General features: G+C 40.6%; 1 long non-coding RNA gene across 7 annotated transcripts in view; it reads left to right on the forward strand.

The window, feature by feature from the left end:
* Nucleotides 1–16630, forward strand: part of LOC109368526 (uncharacterized) — a 379404-nt gene that overhangs the window by 300305 nt on the left and 62469 nt on the right. For 4 of the 7 annotated variants that reach the window (XR_014884414.1, XR_014884408.1, XR_014884412.1 and 1 more), the window contains 3 exons: nucleotides 3932–5421; nucleotides 10381–10520; nucleotides 12488–12604. This is a non-coding gene — a long non-coding RNA (uncharacterized LOC109368526). The remainder of the gene's footprint in view (nucleotides 1–3931; nucleotides 5422–10380; nucleotides 10521–12487; nucleotides 12605–16630) is intronic. The other 3 variants (XR_014884411.1, XR_014884410.1, XR_014884413.1) reach the window with 3 other exon arrangements.

The raw sequence follows: 16630 nt of genomic DNA on the forward strand, positions 1-16630 counted from the left end.
TTCCTTACATATACCATGGAACTCTATTTAAAAGAAATCATTCTGAGTCTTTGGACAGTCAAAAGTTGCAAGTGAAATGAAAACACAGATATAAGCAATTCCCAAAACAAAAGACATCTTTTCCCAAAAGCTCCAAGCCCCCAGACCAACTGAAAAAAAACCATGCTGCAAAACTTTGTTAGCCAAAGAGTTCAAGGAGATTGACCTTGACTCTTTTAAGGGCTTTCATAAGTATTCTTTGAAGAAAAGAAATGCTAGTGAGAACAGATCCTTTCACACACAAAAGGAATAAATGAAATGGCTCTGACACCAAGTTCCTTTTCAGATATTTCCTCAGTGGGAAAAACAAAGAAGAAATGCTTGGATCACTGAGGGAGGATGGGATGAGAATCCTTTAAAAATTATATATATATATAATTAAAAAAAACCTGCAACTGAGAAATGACAGACAAGAGAACACGTTAGGCAATTGTGAACAAACAAAACAAACAAAACAAACAAAACAAACAAACAAAAAAAAAGCCTGGACAGCATGCATCTGTTAGGGTTTACAGGAGTTAGTTAAACTAATTTATGCTCACCTTGCATAAGCCAAAGAACTGAAAAAAGATAGAGCAGAGGGAAAGATACATATTACCCACTTTTACAACAGCAAGGGTACTGCACCCAGACACTCTTGTAAATGCAATTTCTAATACTCACTGCTGACTTCAGTGAGCTTTGGGTGTAGAGACTGTAGCAAGGACAGAGAACTACAGCAAACACATTGTGTATCAGCTTTCATAAAGCTGTGATGGTGTGTCTCACAGGATCTTAGCTGAAAAAGTAATTCACACTGCCTTGGCCATTTCCATGTGGCTTTCAATGAAACAGTAATGAAATTACAGGAAATAAGCTGCAATGTAGTAAAGTGGTGGGAAGTGTCTCCTGGCTACCATGTGGGTGACTGCTAGGAACGGTCTGTGTCTGACTTCTTTATTAATGAGCTGGAAAAGGGAGTGCACGGCACTTTGATGAAACTCACAAATACAAGTATGAAAGAACGAAAGATCAGTGTACAAAGAAAATAACAGAGAATTTCCTAGAGTAGATAGAACCATGGAAAGAAAATAACTAAATGAGACTCAGCTTTGAAAAACTGCAGGCTAGGAGGGCATCTGAGAGGGAATAACAGGAAGCAGAAATCTGGGATGCAATAATGATGAAAGAGATCTAAGTGAGATAGTGCATGCTAAATGACATGAATTGGCAACATGATATGGTGTGAAAAGGCCAGTACAATACTGCAGAGAGAAAACAGTATCAAATCACTGCAAAAGGAAGAAATAACCACATTCTGTATGGGCACTAGTATAGCTCCATCTGGAATATAATACACATTTCTGGATATTGACAAATTAGAGAGTTCAGAGAAGAGCACCAAACATGATCCAAAGACTAGAAAGATTGATTTATGAGGAGAGATTAGAAGAGTTAAATATATAAATTGCTCAGCTAAGAAATGATTAATGGAGGACATGATAACAGCCTACAAATATTTGAAGACGACCACCAGTGAAGGAAAGACATTTTTCAGTGGGATTCACAGGGAACAGCTAAGAGTCAGGAGATGTGACTGAAAAGCCAAAACATGCATCAAGTATCAAGAAATGCTTCCTGAACATGAATTATTATAATCTGTGGAATAATTTCCCCAGTGGAGCAACAAGGAGCTTTTACTTGTGGCTTTTAACTGCAGAACTGAATAATCCCTCAGGAAACATACGTGCTACAGTTTGACTGTCCACAACTGGAAAGGTGTGGACTCAGTGACCTCTCTAATCCTTCACAGCTTAGCTGAGCAGGATGCAGCCTGCATCGCTGCTTTCTCCACAGAGGTGAATTTGGCATAGGAGAAATGACTGTATTTGTAAACATGCTACATTCTTATTTGTGTTTCTCTCTGTGCTGTTTGCTATGTTGGCATTCATCAAACTGAAATAAACAATAGCTGCTGTTACAGAAGTACTTTTATTACTTGATGGCTGTGGTGAAATTCTCAGCACCTGTCTTACCGCTGTGTGCAGATAACAAATCAGCACCTGATATGCACAGAGTGCTTTCAGTGGCTCAGTTAGCTTTCTTGATGAGATATATTCAAGATAAATATTAGACGCCAGTGCAACTTTCTTCTTTTAAAGGTGAAAAAAGCCTGACTACTCTGGTTATATCAGAAAGCTCATGGCTGGCTAACAACACCAGAGAACTGATATAAGCATGGCAAGGTGTGGAGACTGCTACAGAGCATTATCTGGGGAGACATAACGCCATGGCACGTGTCATGCAGCAGCTACAAAAGTTTAAATCTTGCAGCTCCCTTAGCTAGATCTATTGCCCAAAGTTAGATTAATTGTGAGTCTTTCATCTTCAGGCATCTCTGAAAGGCCTTATCTTTATCTCTGCTTTCAGAGGTCCATAAATTTCTTTGTGTTCAAAGGCTCCATCCCTTCCCCCAATCCTTTTCTAGTTCAGAGATCCTCAAACTCCAGCATGATGGTCAAGTCTCTCTGTATTTAATACCCTTAAATTATCTCCTCTCTTTGTACTTCCTTCCATGATTTTCACCAGCTTTCTTGCAATACTGCACCTGCTCAGCACATCTTTGCTGAACCCTTCTGCTGGAAACTTCCCTGCTACCACAAACATTCCCATCATGGATGCCAATACTGCTGCTTTCATTATCCCTGCTACATCCTGCTGGTCACCTGCCTGTGAGCTGCTCAGCTCAAAATGCACCTAGCTTCTGGAAAACCCAGCTGTCACCGGGCTGACTGTAAACGATTTAACCAGATGGTTCCCAAGCCACCCTGGTACTAAAAAACGTAAAAGAGTAAGTTTTAAAAAAACAAAGTTCATTTTAATGCTTTTGCTTTTTCTGTGGACACCTTCCTCACCTCTCTGGAGGCAGCTCTGTAAGCTGCTGGCAGTGGTTATGCTTAGTCTTCATGGGAAAAGGTAGTGTGAAATACATTCATCTTTGACACTTGCTTTCTGCCAAGCAAGGGGATTTAAATCACTAAACTAAAATGGATTTAGCTTATAACCAGGCAGCTATGTTTTTCAGCATTGTTTTCATACATATTGTTATACATCCGATATACCTGTACACTAGGTTACCATAATTATGCACTATACCCATTTCAAAATTAGTTCCAGCTAGTTAGCTTCTCTGCAAGACAATTCACACTGCCAATTGAGAATTCAACCTCATTCGATGATGGATTTGTATAAACAGCAAAATCCATTATTTATACACTGTAGGAAAATAAACTCTGGCTGGCCGGGTATATGAAGCATGTGAAGGGTTTTCATTTTAGATGGTTGGAATTTTAAACTCAAGCAGCTTTTAATCAACATACCATTGAAAATAAATTTCAGCAATCACATTTCTTATTCAGCAGCAGTACAGTGTAACTGAAAATAGAATCTCCACAAGCTTTATGGGCTATTACTCAACATGTGCTTATAATAAATTAGATGTAAATAGCATTTATTGTGTAACAAGAAAAGCAAGAAAAGATGACCAATTTCAATAAGCTGGCAGGGCTGAGAAGATGGCCATTTCTGCCCTACTGGTCTGAAATAATTTCTATAATTCAAACATTTACATGTATCATTGTTCTCCATTATTATCAAGTCACAGTAGCATCTAGACACTCGAGACCCGTCATATTAAAATAGTTTTTCAAAAGCTAATGCCAGTCATCTAGTTTATGAAGGAGGCAGCACAAGACTTCAACTGTTACTGTAGACATCAGAATAAAAATTCACTCAAACAGAGTGGAGTTCCTTCTCTTAAATCTGGAAGAAAAATTTAAAAAAAAAAAAAAAAAAAAAAGACAAGCTGTTTTTATTTATGGCTCTGAAGATTTTCATATTCTTTATGTTCTAGGTGAAGACAGCCATGAAGCACACACATCCTACAGAATGACTGTGATATGGACTACAGTTCTTCACACTGACAGCATGAGAGAAAGAAGAAACAGTGATGAATTCACTCTGTGTATTAGGGATCTCTACCACGTTCCCCCATTAACCCCTGCCTTAGATCCTCATCCTGCACCTCTGGAAGCTCATTTGTTAGTGCAGTATCATAGGTTCTCTTTAGTGCCTCAACTCAGGGTGCTGGTTGGAGGCAGCTGGGTGCTCCTTCCATATAATATGTGTCCTAGCTCAGGCTGAGGAGGCAAACCTGCTCTTTCTGGACTCTGTATCCATGTGAGCAGAATAACAAAACATTTGTTGTAAAAGTTTGCGAAGAACTGCTGCAGAGTTATTTGGAGTCTGATAAGACTGTGAATGGGAACAAAAAACCTCACTGACACAGCACAAGAATTAATCATCTTGAATCACAATAATTTGTCATAGAAAAAAAAATACTAAGATCAAAGGTAATTTTACAGGAGTGATTATTCTGACTGATGTGGCATGTGGAGCTGTGAGTATTATAGCACGCAGCATGGAAGTGCCAGCCTATGGGAAATGTGCAAGCTGCTATCAGAAGGGTATGCACTAAAAAGTAAAACATGCAGATGAATTTTTCAGCCAAGTGGTAGACAGCATTGGAGCCGATGGCAAGTGTTTACCTGACAGAAAAGCAGTATGTGCTACTTCATGTTGGACAGTGATGCCCAAACCAATGCAGTACGAGAATCCTAAGTCATTCACAATGACAGAAAAGCCAAAGGAAGAAGACAGAAGCCCATTACTCGGTATAACTATGTTCTACAGCTTCCTCAGGAGAATGTCTTCATTGGGGAAGCAAAGGAGAAAAACAGCTTAAGAAAAATCTCAGGATTTTCTATAGCATAGTGACAAATTGCACCTTTTCCAGTTTGTTAGCTATTATATATATCTCCGGTAGGGAAAGGATCAGTGGTACATATTTATCTTTCTCCACTTATCCTAGGATGAAAGTCTGTAGAAAAGTACGTGTGCCTTTTAGCACAAAGTGGCTCGTGCTGTATATTCCCTACATCTGTTGTAGAAAAAAAATTATATGGGACTTTGTTTAAAAGGAATGGAAAGATGATTTACCCTGTGTTGAATAAAAATACTGAGAAGAACATGGGATGGTTAGCTAGGCATGGGTAAGCCCTCGAGAAAGGCAAGCAGATATTCTGCATTGCCTGAAAATGGAAGGCGACATGGGAAAATCTAAGACTCTTCACAAGTGCCAAAAAGAAACTAAATCAAGCAAAACCTCAGAAGACAAAGGTTCCTCAAAAACAAAGCAGGCTTTGCTTTACATAGGCTTGAAAAACAAAACCACGTACCCTATGCTATTTTTCTTTCTTTGCTGAGCTAGCCTAAATAGAAGATATTACAGATGAGTGTATGTGTCAAAAGCATTGGATAAGTTGGGATGCAGCTGACATAACTGTAAGTGACAGCGACTTTATTTAGTTTAAGTAGTTTGCAGTTAAGTATAGACTTAGATATAATCTTGCCAATGGAACAGTTCCCACCCTAATGTGTGAGTAAGAAATGGTGCCAGATTAATAAAGAGTTTATTGAAGAGAAGCCAGAGCCTGATCCACATTTAGAACAACTGAGTTCGAGAGCAGCATCAGTAATGCATGGAGCTGTCACCTTAGGACGTTTTTTCCTATGGAAAACTGAAATTCAGAATAGCTGCATTATTAGATGCCAGAGACTTGTAGAAATGGAGGGTGAGACAGCAAGGCAGACTCCTCGGTTAAACTCACTGTTCTCAAATGCATTTCCTCTGAGAATAAGGGTCAAAGCTGATACCAAACTTCACAGGGATTTTGAGCCTCCCGGCAGTTACAAATGTGTGATTTTAAGAGTAACTGCTGCGTAAGTAATCCCTTCATGTTTTTTCTGCAGCATGCACTCCATGCCCACTGCAGACCATCAGCACATACTGATGGTAATCCCCATCCCGGTCCATTCTTTTGACTTCGGCACGTGTGAAAGACGCAAGGATTTTATGTTACGGAAATAGGGTCAGTCACATCTGTAATGCCAACTTGTAGCATACACTGCCTCAGGGCTCTTTCAGGTATTGCATTTATGCAAAAACTTGTCTCTGCAACACAGGAGCAATTGTGCATTCGGAGTGCTGCTTTAAACACAGCAGGTCATTATTTCTGAAGCGTGATTTCAGAGGGACTTTTACATGTTATAAACAGTTCACTGGAAGATTAAGAAAATAGTGTGACGTTGTCGAGATCATAAGTATTTTTATTTTATGGAATATCCAACTGTAAACAGATTTTTTGGCAGACAAAATATACAAAATCTAAGCAGATACAGGAAAATGCCCTACATAGTAACGGTGGTCGGCTTTCATAGCCTCTGCTACAGAGTACCGAAATTCACGCCACAGGAGCCCCGCTCGCCAGCTCAGCAGAAGGCGGATTGGACAGAAGGCGTTCCGGCCCAAAGGGAGGTTTTGCTTTCACTGAAAAACAAAACGCTTCTGCAGAAGCCGAGGCCGCAGCGCCGCGCGCCATGCCCGCAGCCAACCGGCCGTTGCGCCGCGCCGCCGCTGGGTGTCGCCCACGGTGGGGCCGCGGCGCGGAGGCGGGGCGCGCGGCGCTGCACAAAAGGAGCGGCGCCGTTGTTGCGGCCGTCGCCATCTTGGCTCGCCGCCTCCCTCGGCGCGGGGCGGGGTGGAGCTGCTGCCCTAAGGCGAGGTTTAACCTTCGGGAGACCGCCGTCCGTCAGGATGCGTCTTGTCCTTTAACGGCGCGCACGGCGGTGTAGCGACACCGTCACGGGCAGGGTGGGCGGCTGACCGAAAGCCTTGCCCACGAGTTTGCATGCGAGGAGGAGTCGTGCAACGGCAGTGGCGAGCGGGGCTGCGCGGGTTTGAAGAGCAGTTGATACCGCAAAGGAATGCAGCGTGCAGAGTGTGCTTTAGGCTTTGCGAGCAACTGATATAATTTGCTGGAAAATTGAATTTGGGGGCACAGAGGAAAATCAAATCAGGGACAGAAAAGTGATAAGAATGCTGAGCAAGGTCTTGTCTTAGGATTCACAGACGGAGACTGATTTTGCAGCTGTAGGAGTGGCAGAGCGCTCCCAGCTGCCTGGAAAACAAAATCAAGAAATGAGGAGGTACTGGAAGGCATATTTGTGGTTGCCCTTGTTTTCTTTCCTGGAAACCAGGAGTCCACACTGGGGAAATTAGCACACTGTCCTGGTCCTTTCACGTAGCTCAAACCTTGCTGTATGTTACCCCAAGGCTGGCCTCCAGGCTGGGTGTGGAAGGTGCTTCTGGTGAACAGGTGTGATGGCATTGCCTGGTGCCCATCGCCAGAGCAGCCCTATGGACCATGATGCAAGGCACAGCAGGTTCAGGTTCGCAGTGCCGTGTTTTACATTTGGCATTCTCTCTTTGTGAAAATGTCTGTTATTGGCAAAGGGGCAGCGTTGGCTGGGGCTACTGATTAGCAATGGACCACACAGCTAGATATGTTCCTGTGACACTGCGTTTGCAGCCACTGACATGTGCAGGAGTACTGTGAATGCTTTATAAAAAAATAGTGAAGAGAAATGGGAGTGGAAATTAGGAGATGAGAAGTTTGTAGAAATGACTCGTTGTGACAACTGCATGCGAAGGTGAAAGATACTCAACACCTTAGACGTGGAAAGAGCTCAAATCTGTTTGATGAGAACTTCCATGTGGATATTTTGATGTTAAAAGGTAGACTCTGTATGAAGTCAGTACAGAATCAAGTTTTTAATAGGAAAGCTGCTTAGCCTCTATGAGGCCCCATCATTGTCTCTTTGAAATGTTCAGAATGACAGAACTGATAAGAAATGAACGCTTCGGGATTTTATCATATTTGGAACATTTTTCAAGCGAAGTGTGTTGTTAGAAATGATCATCTGTGAAAATGCCTTAAGAAAACTGATCATTTTTTGCATGACATAATTCTGTATTGATTCTATATTCCACAGAATGCAGTATCATCTTGGTTGATCACTGTACAGTAAAAGGCTATAGTTTAGCTCAAACAGCATTCTGGAGGCAGGCTGTACCTTTCCTGCATGGGATTTTTCCTTAGGATGTTGCCCCCTTAGAGGGCAGAAATTGGAGCTCTTTCTGCATTTACATACTCCTCCTTCAACAAACTGAGGAGGGGGGAAGCGAGTGCAGCCATGGTTTGTGCCCTGGAAGGTCTTTGCCCAGCCACAGCTGTCACCAGCCAGGTGTCACAGGTCTGTGATGCCTTACCAGGAAATAGTGGCGGTGTGATAATATGAAATATGATGCTTTCCTCTTCTGCCTGTTTCCTTGCCTTCTCAGTCCGTGAACTTTCAGAAATAGCTGACTACAACCCTTCATCTCACAGAGAGAAAAGTCTTATATCTCCCTAATAAAATGAGACATCTAAAGGGAGCTGGGAATCCTCTTGGGTGCAAAGGGAACTCATCATAGCAAACTGCTGTTAAATTTGGCTTTAAAATTTTGTGGTTCAGCTGACAAATCTACAGATGTCAATACCAGCAGCACTGATGCAAGAAGCACTGGCAATCTTTGAGAAGACATCTAACAATTGCAGCAGAGACAAATTGGGAGCCAGTTGCATTTTGTCCTCCTCATACATGGCACACACCCTCAGTAGTGAGCTGCTCAGGCAACAAATTGCTGACAGGTGTGCAACGACAAGCCTGTCTAGATAGGCTTAAATCATCCCGGATGGCTGCACTTGTGTATTTACAGTCAGCACAAGCATCAATTTGAGAGAATTTAGCTAGGATACCCAGTACTTGAAAATATCTTTAAAAACAAGCAAGCCAACATGTTCAACTGGAGTTGTTTGCCACTGGCCTGCTAACTTTCTGTAAGAGGTGTGGGCAGACAGGTGTAACAGGCTATGGGGAAACATCAAATGTGTACCAGAAGGAATCTGTGAATACATTATTTTTTGTTTTTGTGTTTTGTTTAAACTGCCACATGTAACAGCTTTGGTGATTTCCATGTTTTAAGAATGAGCAATGGATGTTCTAAACCCTGCTGTAGAAAAGGTGTTGGAGTCTCAAAAATTGCTGTTTTGTGTCGTCGCCCAATGCTAGTAAAGACACAGAGCGAAGGAGTATCTTGCAGCTGCTACAAGATGAGACTTAATGAAGCCAATCCCTCCTTCAAGAATCTGTATCCGTTTCTCTACTTGGCAGATTAGATATGAGTTCAGTGGAGAACTGTACTTCTTTGGAGAGTTAATTCTATCTTCGTTTGTGAATTTATGCATCGAATAAATAAAACATGAACAGCAGCAATGTGATCATTCACCTGAGATGTGTCCATCCTGAATCAAAGTAAACTGTGGCAGGTAGAATGGCTCTCCTGTACTTCTGCTAACCTAGCCAATACAATGGTACTGGTGACAGAAGGCTTTAAGCAAGATAATATCTGTCTGTTTTATATGGGTGACAATCAGATGATAATACATTCAGGCTGCTGAACTGAATTTGTGCAGGCAAATGAGATTCCTTTGCCTGTTAACCTGCAGTTATAGCCATTGTCCTGGGCACAGTTGTTCTAAATAAAATCACAGGTGTCAAAGTCTTCATCTGCTTTGCTCTTAGTAGCAGAACACAGCTTGTGGCAGCTGAGTTTCTGGTGCTTTCAAGCTGATTTTGAGGGCCATATAAAAATAAGTTGTTTGTTTAACCCGAAGTAAGCAGAGAAGGAAGTCTTTCACACAAATGGTAAAGATCCTCAATTCAGGCCCTTTAATGTAGCAGAAAAGAGTCATAAAAGTCTCAGTTTTGCAGTAAAAGGGTTCCTTTGATGTAGGGAATGTGCTTTGTAGATATCTTCTAAACTCCAGTACAAGGTACGTGTGCTGAGGAGCACGTGTTCTAGATGGAAGTGCTGTGGAGTGCAGGCAGCATCACGGCCCCTCAGAGGAAGGACTGTGGGGAAGCTTGTAGAGTTTAGTTTTAATCTATGCATGACTAAAGTAAGGTAGCAGACTTAGTAGAGGTTTCATAATAACAGACTGTGTATAATGGGGAATTTTGTTAAGGCACCTTACGCTTAATTTTTTAATCTCAATTATTTCATATATTTTATGTAAAAATAGCAAAGATCTCAACAGCATCCATGTTCCTGCAGCAGTTGCCGTTCATTCATGCAGAAACCCTTTCTCTATCAAGTAGACTTCAAACGAGCTTGTTTTCCCACTTTAGTCAGTTTGTATTCAGTGCAACTATTCTGAACTTTTTATAATCATTTTTTATTCCGTGTTCTCATCTGCTAGCTCCATGTTTCAAGTAAATGGAGTGTTGTTTGTGTGTGGTTTTGGAGAAGTTGTTTTTTTCCAAAATTCAGAATGTGCATATCTTTTCTTAATCCCACAGGTAAAATCCAGCCTTTCATTTCTGTTGGAATGCAACTGGCCAACCTCCCTTACCCTCTGAGCCACCTTACAGGGTAAAGGGGCTATGAACTTTGCAGAGGTTCACAAGTGGCACCTGATATCCCATCAGTCTGCTGCAAGGTAGGGTTCAACTGGGCTGGACTGGGTTGGAAGCTGAATCCTTAAATAGCCCAGAAATGTTGGAGTAAGGGATTCGCTGCCCCGCTCCCTGCCTCCCACTTCTCGGGGTTCAAATTAATCAGTATCTCTGTAGAAGAACAGCGGTACCTTGATTATGTGGCATAACCCTAATGTGAAAACAGCTTCCAGGTCAAGAAAGGCAGACTTCAGGGGACTCTGGCCCTATCTATGGCAGTGATGTGTTTTTGAAAGCCTTTACTTTCATTAGCAAACCTGTTCAAATTCTAAATTGTCTATCAGACTAAACTAGTACAGTTCAGCTTCTAGAAAGAGGTAGCTGCTGAAGCGTGTATTTTCCACTTACAAAAGGCTCCAGCTTCAAACATGATGATGCTTTTCTATCATCTGCTTCTTTAGCAATGGAATATTCCACGGAAATAACTTGATGTGTGTGAATTTCCATTAAAGCGTATTACTCCTGTGCACTAACATTTTTACTGAATTAGTCAGCCCTGTTCCGTATAAGTGGTAAAGAGGCAGTCCTGGTTATAGGAAGGGATCCTTTAAAAAGAAACAATGACAAATGTAACCATTTAAGTGTGGTAGGGAATGCTGTGTAAAAAATCATTTGCATTTCTGCCCCACAGTAATGCCCTTGTTTCTAGAATCTGCAAGACAGCAGAATAGGTGGCACAAAGCATCAAAGTCTTTTTTATTATTTTACGAAATGGTCTGCATTGTGCCAGTGGCGGAAAGGACGAGAGGAAAAAATACTTCTATCAGGTTGCATGCAAGAGCTTCGTGATATATTTAGAAACAAGCAAATGACGGAAAAATGCAGAATGTAGTTGAGGTCGCTTATTAACACTTTGTCTGAGTGCAGAATAAGGAAAAATGCAAGATTCTGCAGTGAATACATGAATATTTAACAAATCTGAATGAAGATAAATTGAGGAAATCTTTCAATAAAGACAAACAAATACATCTTTATTCTTTATAACATAGGCAATAGCTTTGTATTTCACATGGCCAGCTATGCTTTATGTAATAGGGTGAATATGTATTGCTAACTGTGTGGATACTGTTGAATTGAGAAAATACGTTTTTAAATTCCCATAATGGAGGAAGGCAGCATGTCTGAGGTTACTAGCATTTTAGATTATTATTGCTGAAGATATTTTTTACATCATTAGTTTTTAATATAGATGGTCTTTGCTTCTGTCTTATAATTCACTGTGGATGGGAGACTGAAGATACAGCACTTGGTTGTATAGAACGTAGTTCTGCTAGAACTAAGCAGATATTTCATGAATTTTTACATATATCTGATAGAAGCAGTTTTTGACATTTTTGTTTAAACACCCATCAATTCCAGTCTTTCTCCATGTAAGACAAAAGCAACAAAATCAGCATACAATTTTTTTTAATTTGGGCAAATAAATTTTATTTCTATACTGACATTTGTCAAGAGAAAGTGAACATTATCTAACAGTCTATAGCAAGGATCTGAGTGCATTTCTTCACCTCTCCTTTACATTCCCACACAGATACAGCATGGGTTTGTTTATTTTCTTTTTTTCCAAAAGAGAGGAGCGTGTAGGTCAGAGGTGCTATATTACATAAAACTGCTATATAAAGTTTGTCCACTAGGTGGTCCTTAAAGACATATTTAAAGAGGTTGGTTCGTGCTTTCATCCTATGTATGAAGTCCTTCTTAAAGCAGGTAATTCAGTTAACAGTGTAGCAAGGCAGCTTACTGAAGCAAATCCCTACCTACATGAAGAAATCCTCATTTGCAGCTCACATACTCTGTTCATATTCTGGGGACACCAAACACTTGGAAATAACGAGTTTCATTGGCATTGGGGTGATGCAGGAAAAAGGAAAAAAAAACACCATAGTCAAAAATAGACAAAATTACAATATACAGCACTGACAGGAATATAACTAAATATTTGCATTCCTAGCACAATGCTTTTATTTTGAGACTACTGGAGATGAAATCTGGGAATCTTCTGTGTGCCAAAGTATTCCTGTAGAACATGGAGCTCCATCAGAATTGAGTGGTGTGAAACTGCTCTGAGGTATGTGCAAGAAGGGACTTCTCTAGACAGCTACATCACACAGAGCCACTTGTTTTGTTGCTTGTACTAGCTATTTCCAACCTGGAAAGAAGCATCTTAACTATAGATGGCATGTGCAGATGAAGGAAACCACTTACAATTATGTTGTGGAATGAAATATGTAGTGGATAACATCCACTACAAAAAAAATGAGATGCATCAAGAAGAATAAAAAAATTTCACACCATTCTGAACTTTAGGTATGACAAAATTGGAAGAAAAAATATAGGAATTTACACCCACTGAACAGGCAGTGATCATGAGAACGAAGTAAAAATATTTTTGTCCATCTCTCATACATGCCAAATGGTCTTGTAATTAAACCTAATTATACAGTAGACGCATTTTTCCAAGAGTTCTGTAAATAAGTGTTAGAAATTAAAGTTTTCAAACACATTCTTTGAAGTTATATTCTTATATTTTATGATAAAAAAGGAAACCATGAGTCCATGAAATAGGTCTGCAGTAATTATGTTCCTTTTTTACTATATTGCTGTAATTTTTTTAGTGTGGTAATGGTAAATTTCTAAATAGATTGTACTAAGTTCCATATCCATTTCTGACTTACTTCTGATTTCGATTGTGTGAAGTATGATTCCATTAGTCATTATCGATTAATATGAAACGTAGCTTTGTTAATGAAAGGAAAAATAAGAATGAAGTTATAGAATGTAATGAGGTTTAGAAAGGAGGTTGCTTCATTTCATAGCAGTTCTGCTGAAAATTGTGCCAAGATTGGCAGTTCTAAGTTGTGTGTTGCTTGCAGTACAAACTATGCCAAACCAAAACTGTGGGAAGGCAGGTGTGTGGGAACCGTTAGGTCGCAGCCTGAACCAGTGATTGAGCACCTGGTGAAGAGGTGTGGCCAGCCCTGGGAGCACAGGTGCAAGCAATTCATCTGTGCAACCCTGAGCCCACCCCTCCCTAAGCTCATTTAAGGGCTGGTAGCCCCAGAGATCACCTGTTTTGAGAGTTTCTAGGGAGCCCTGATCCTCAGAAAAGGTAAGCTACTCCTTTATTACTGCTGTCTTTTTTGTGGGAGCTGAAACTGGTTAAAGGCAACTTTATCAGCTACCTTTTGTCCTTGCAGCTAGTGACTTGGTATTCCTATCCTTTTCTGAGCAGGGCTTCTTGCTGTAAACCAGTACATTTGCTTAGGTATTAAAGAAGTTACTCCTGCAATAGGGAAATGGATACATCATACAGAGAATAAGAGTGGGGATGTATGTTTTTCTTACTACCATTTCTGGTTTCAACTGAGCTAAAAAGTTGAGTGTAGTTGTAATATTTTCCCCAAACACTTCTCAAAGAGAAATCACCACTTGCTCCAATGACCTTTTGATAGTCCATGCTAGTTAACTGATAGGCTTCCAGTATTCAATGCAAGTGTTCTTGGAGGCAAGGCAAGCTACACCATCCTGTGGGTGAAGTTTAGATTGGAAGAATTATTTAAATTGGCATTGAGTCAAGATTCAAGCTTGCATAGGGCTTATAAGAGATATCTATTTATGCAACTTGTACTTTATAATAGTTGACTTCTTGAAGGAAAACTGATAAGCACTGAGCAAAAGAACTAGAAAGGTAAATCCAACAGAATCACTTTCAATTTTTGATATTCTGGTACAACATATTCAAAGTAAAAGACACATAGGAAATAAATAAAAACACTTTTCCACTTTCTTCCCTGCAACAGAAGTACTGCTTCCTATTTATTCAAATCTTTACATAGTAAAAATAAGGTGTAGCCTTTGAATGCAAAAAGGCTGTTGCATTAGCTTCTGAACAGAGAACTATCCTCCAACTCCAGCTTCTAATTTCCTCTTCCTGTCCCATATATAAAACAGCTGGGTGTGGTTGTCTAATGAGACCATCTCCCTTAGTCTCACAGACTGCTTACCCCTTCCTGCCTCTCATTTGAGTTTCACTGTGTGTAGGGGGCAAGGAGTGAGGTGAATAATTTTGGTCTGGTTTCACGTGGCTGTTTTAATCCTGACGTTTTGAAGTCTCTTAGAAACCAAGAGAGTAATGTGTTCATTCTATCAGAAAAACTGAAAAGAAGACGCAATGAGAGAGAAGGAGCAACTTGAGACATACGTAAGGAGAAACCTCTGAGCCAAAGCTAGAAGAGGGAGCGTTGTAACTTTGTCTTGCCACAAGGGAAAGCTATTTTAGGTAAATGAGTTACAGAAACTGCAATCTAGTTATGGTACAGAGGTGTCCCACAGAAAACTAGAGAAAAGAATCTGAGTGTGTGTCTAAAGGATCAGTTAAAGAAATAAGGTAATTGAGTTGAGGCAGTATTAATAAAAGTATGAGACAGTAAGTATTTGAGCATGTGCTGTGAATGCTTAAGAATAATACATAGAATGCATGAAAATGAAATGACTGTGAGGTATAGCTAGGAAAAAATCACTTGAAGTGCTAATGACAGCATCTTTATTGAATTTGAAGGAGGAGGTGAGATTGGAGAGGATTTTAAATGGAAGTAGTGTCAAAAAACTACTCTGTGGTATTAATACCACAGAATGAGCTTAGAGATTAAAAGAGAAGTTAACTGTTGTGTTCCTGTATGGAGTTCATAGTATTTTTCTGAGTTGGTTCTTCTCCATTTTGTTTTGTGGGGATTGTTTGGTTGGATGATCTGTTATTGGATTTTTTTGTTTTCTTTTTAGGACAAAGGTTTCTCTGTATTTTCTTTAGAAAAGAGTTTAAGGGAAAAGATGTGCAGGGACCTGTGGGGAAATCTCAGGAGAAGAAATAGGAGATTGTGTAGTGGTTGGAGGAAAACATGTCTTCTATGGATACTAAATGGAAGAGACCTGGGGAACAATCTCTGAAAGCGAAGTAGTGAACAGATAAGAGGAAGATCAAGTCAGGCTCTATCAAGCCCCTTCTGAGAGACTGATACAGTCTTGTGCAGTGAAAAGGGCAGTGGAGACAGAGAATAGTTGTGGTCGCTAAAGTTTGCAGTCAATAAATGTATTTCTGCTGGGGGGAAGTGTTCTGCTGGGAGAAGACCAAGAGAGGAGAATAGATTTTAGGTGGGGAAAGCCATTCTGGCCACAAGCTCTTGCCAGAGACATTCCTGAACACTAGAGTAGGGGTGGAGGAAGCAGATGTTTGAGGGACTTGGCAAAATGGACAAAAATGTTGAGGCACAGAAGAGCTGAGAGGGGGAAAGAGTGAGCAACATGCAGTGAGAATCCTCCTCAGTTTGAGGGGTCCCGAGAGCCAATCCAAAACTGCCGGCCCTTTGCTGACCCTAGGCAGGTCTTGCTCTTGAGAAATGTCCTTTAGGAAAAGAAGCAACATATGTCCAAGTATAACAAGGCAACTCAGCGTTTGTCTGGAAAAACGATCACAATTGTGATCTTCTTATAGATTATAAGATAATCTTGTAACTATCATTGCAACCAATGTCGTTAACAGCAAAGAGAGCCACATTGGGGTGTTTGCTGGGGGGAAGGAATCCAGAGAATGATGTTCGATTCCTGTGCTTCTCAGCAGCCTCCCATTCCAGGGGGTTACCAACTGAGCAGGGGGAAAAAGAGAAGGGAGCCCTGGCAGCTTCAGGCAGTGTGGTTAGGTAGAATTGAGCAAGGACTTAAAACCAAAAGCAAAAGCAGCCAGTAGTCAGTACGTTATTTTTCTCACCTTGTCAAGTGTTCTGCTGGTCCTAGTTATAAGGAAGGCTAAATAACCATGGCTGCAGCTGATTAGCTTGCCTCTACAAAATAAGAGAAGAACTGTTCTTTACTTTTTTTCCTGTTTCACAATGTGATGGTATTCCTCAGCAACATGTTTCCCATCAAACATGGATTCCCATTTTATGAACTCTTCCTCATTTTAGTAAAAGAATCATGATTTGGCAAGATTTTCTAGCGCAAAAGTTAGATCTGGCAAGCACATCTGTAAACATTCAGCTCTGTTTGACTCAAGGGAATTCCATCTGTGAATGTTACATGTAGGAGTCAAATGCTGAGATGG

The sequence above is a fragment of the Meleagris gallopavo genome, chromosome 7 (genome assembly GCF_905368555.1).
Source record: "Meleagris gallopavo chromosome 7, MGAL_WU_HG_1.1, whole genome shotgun sequence".
Classification (NCBI taxonomy): Eukaryota; Metazoa; Chordata; class Aves; order Galliformes; family Phasianidae; genus Meleagris; species Meleagris gallopavo.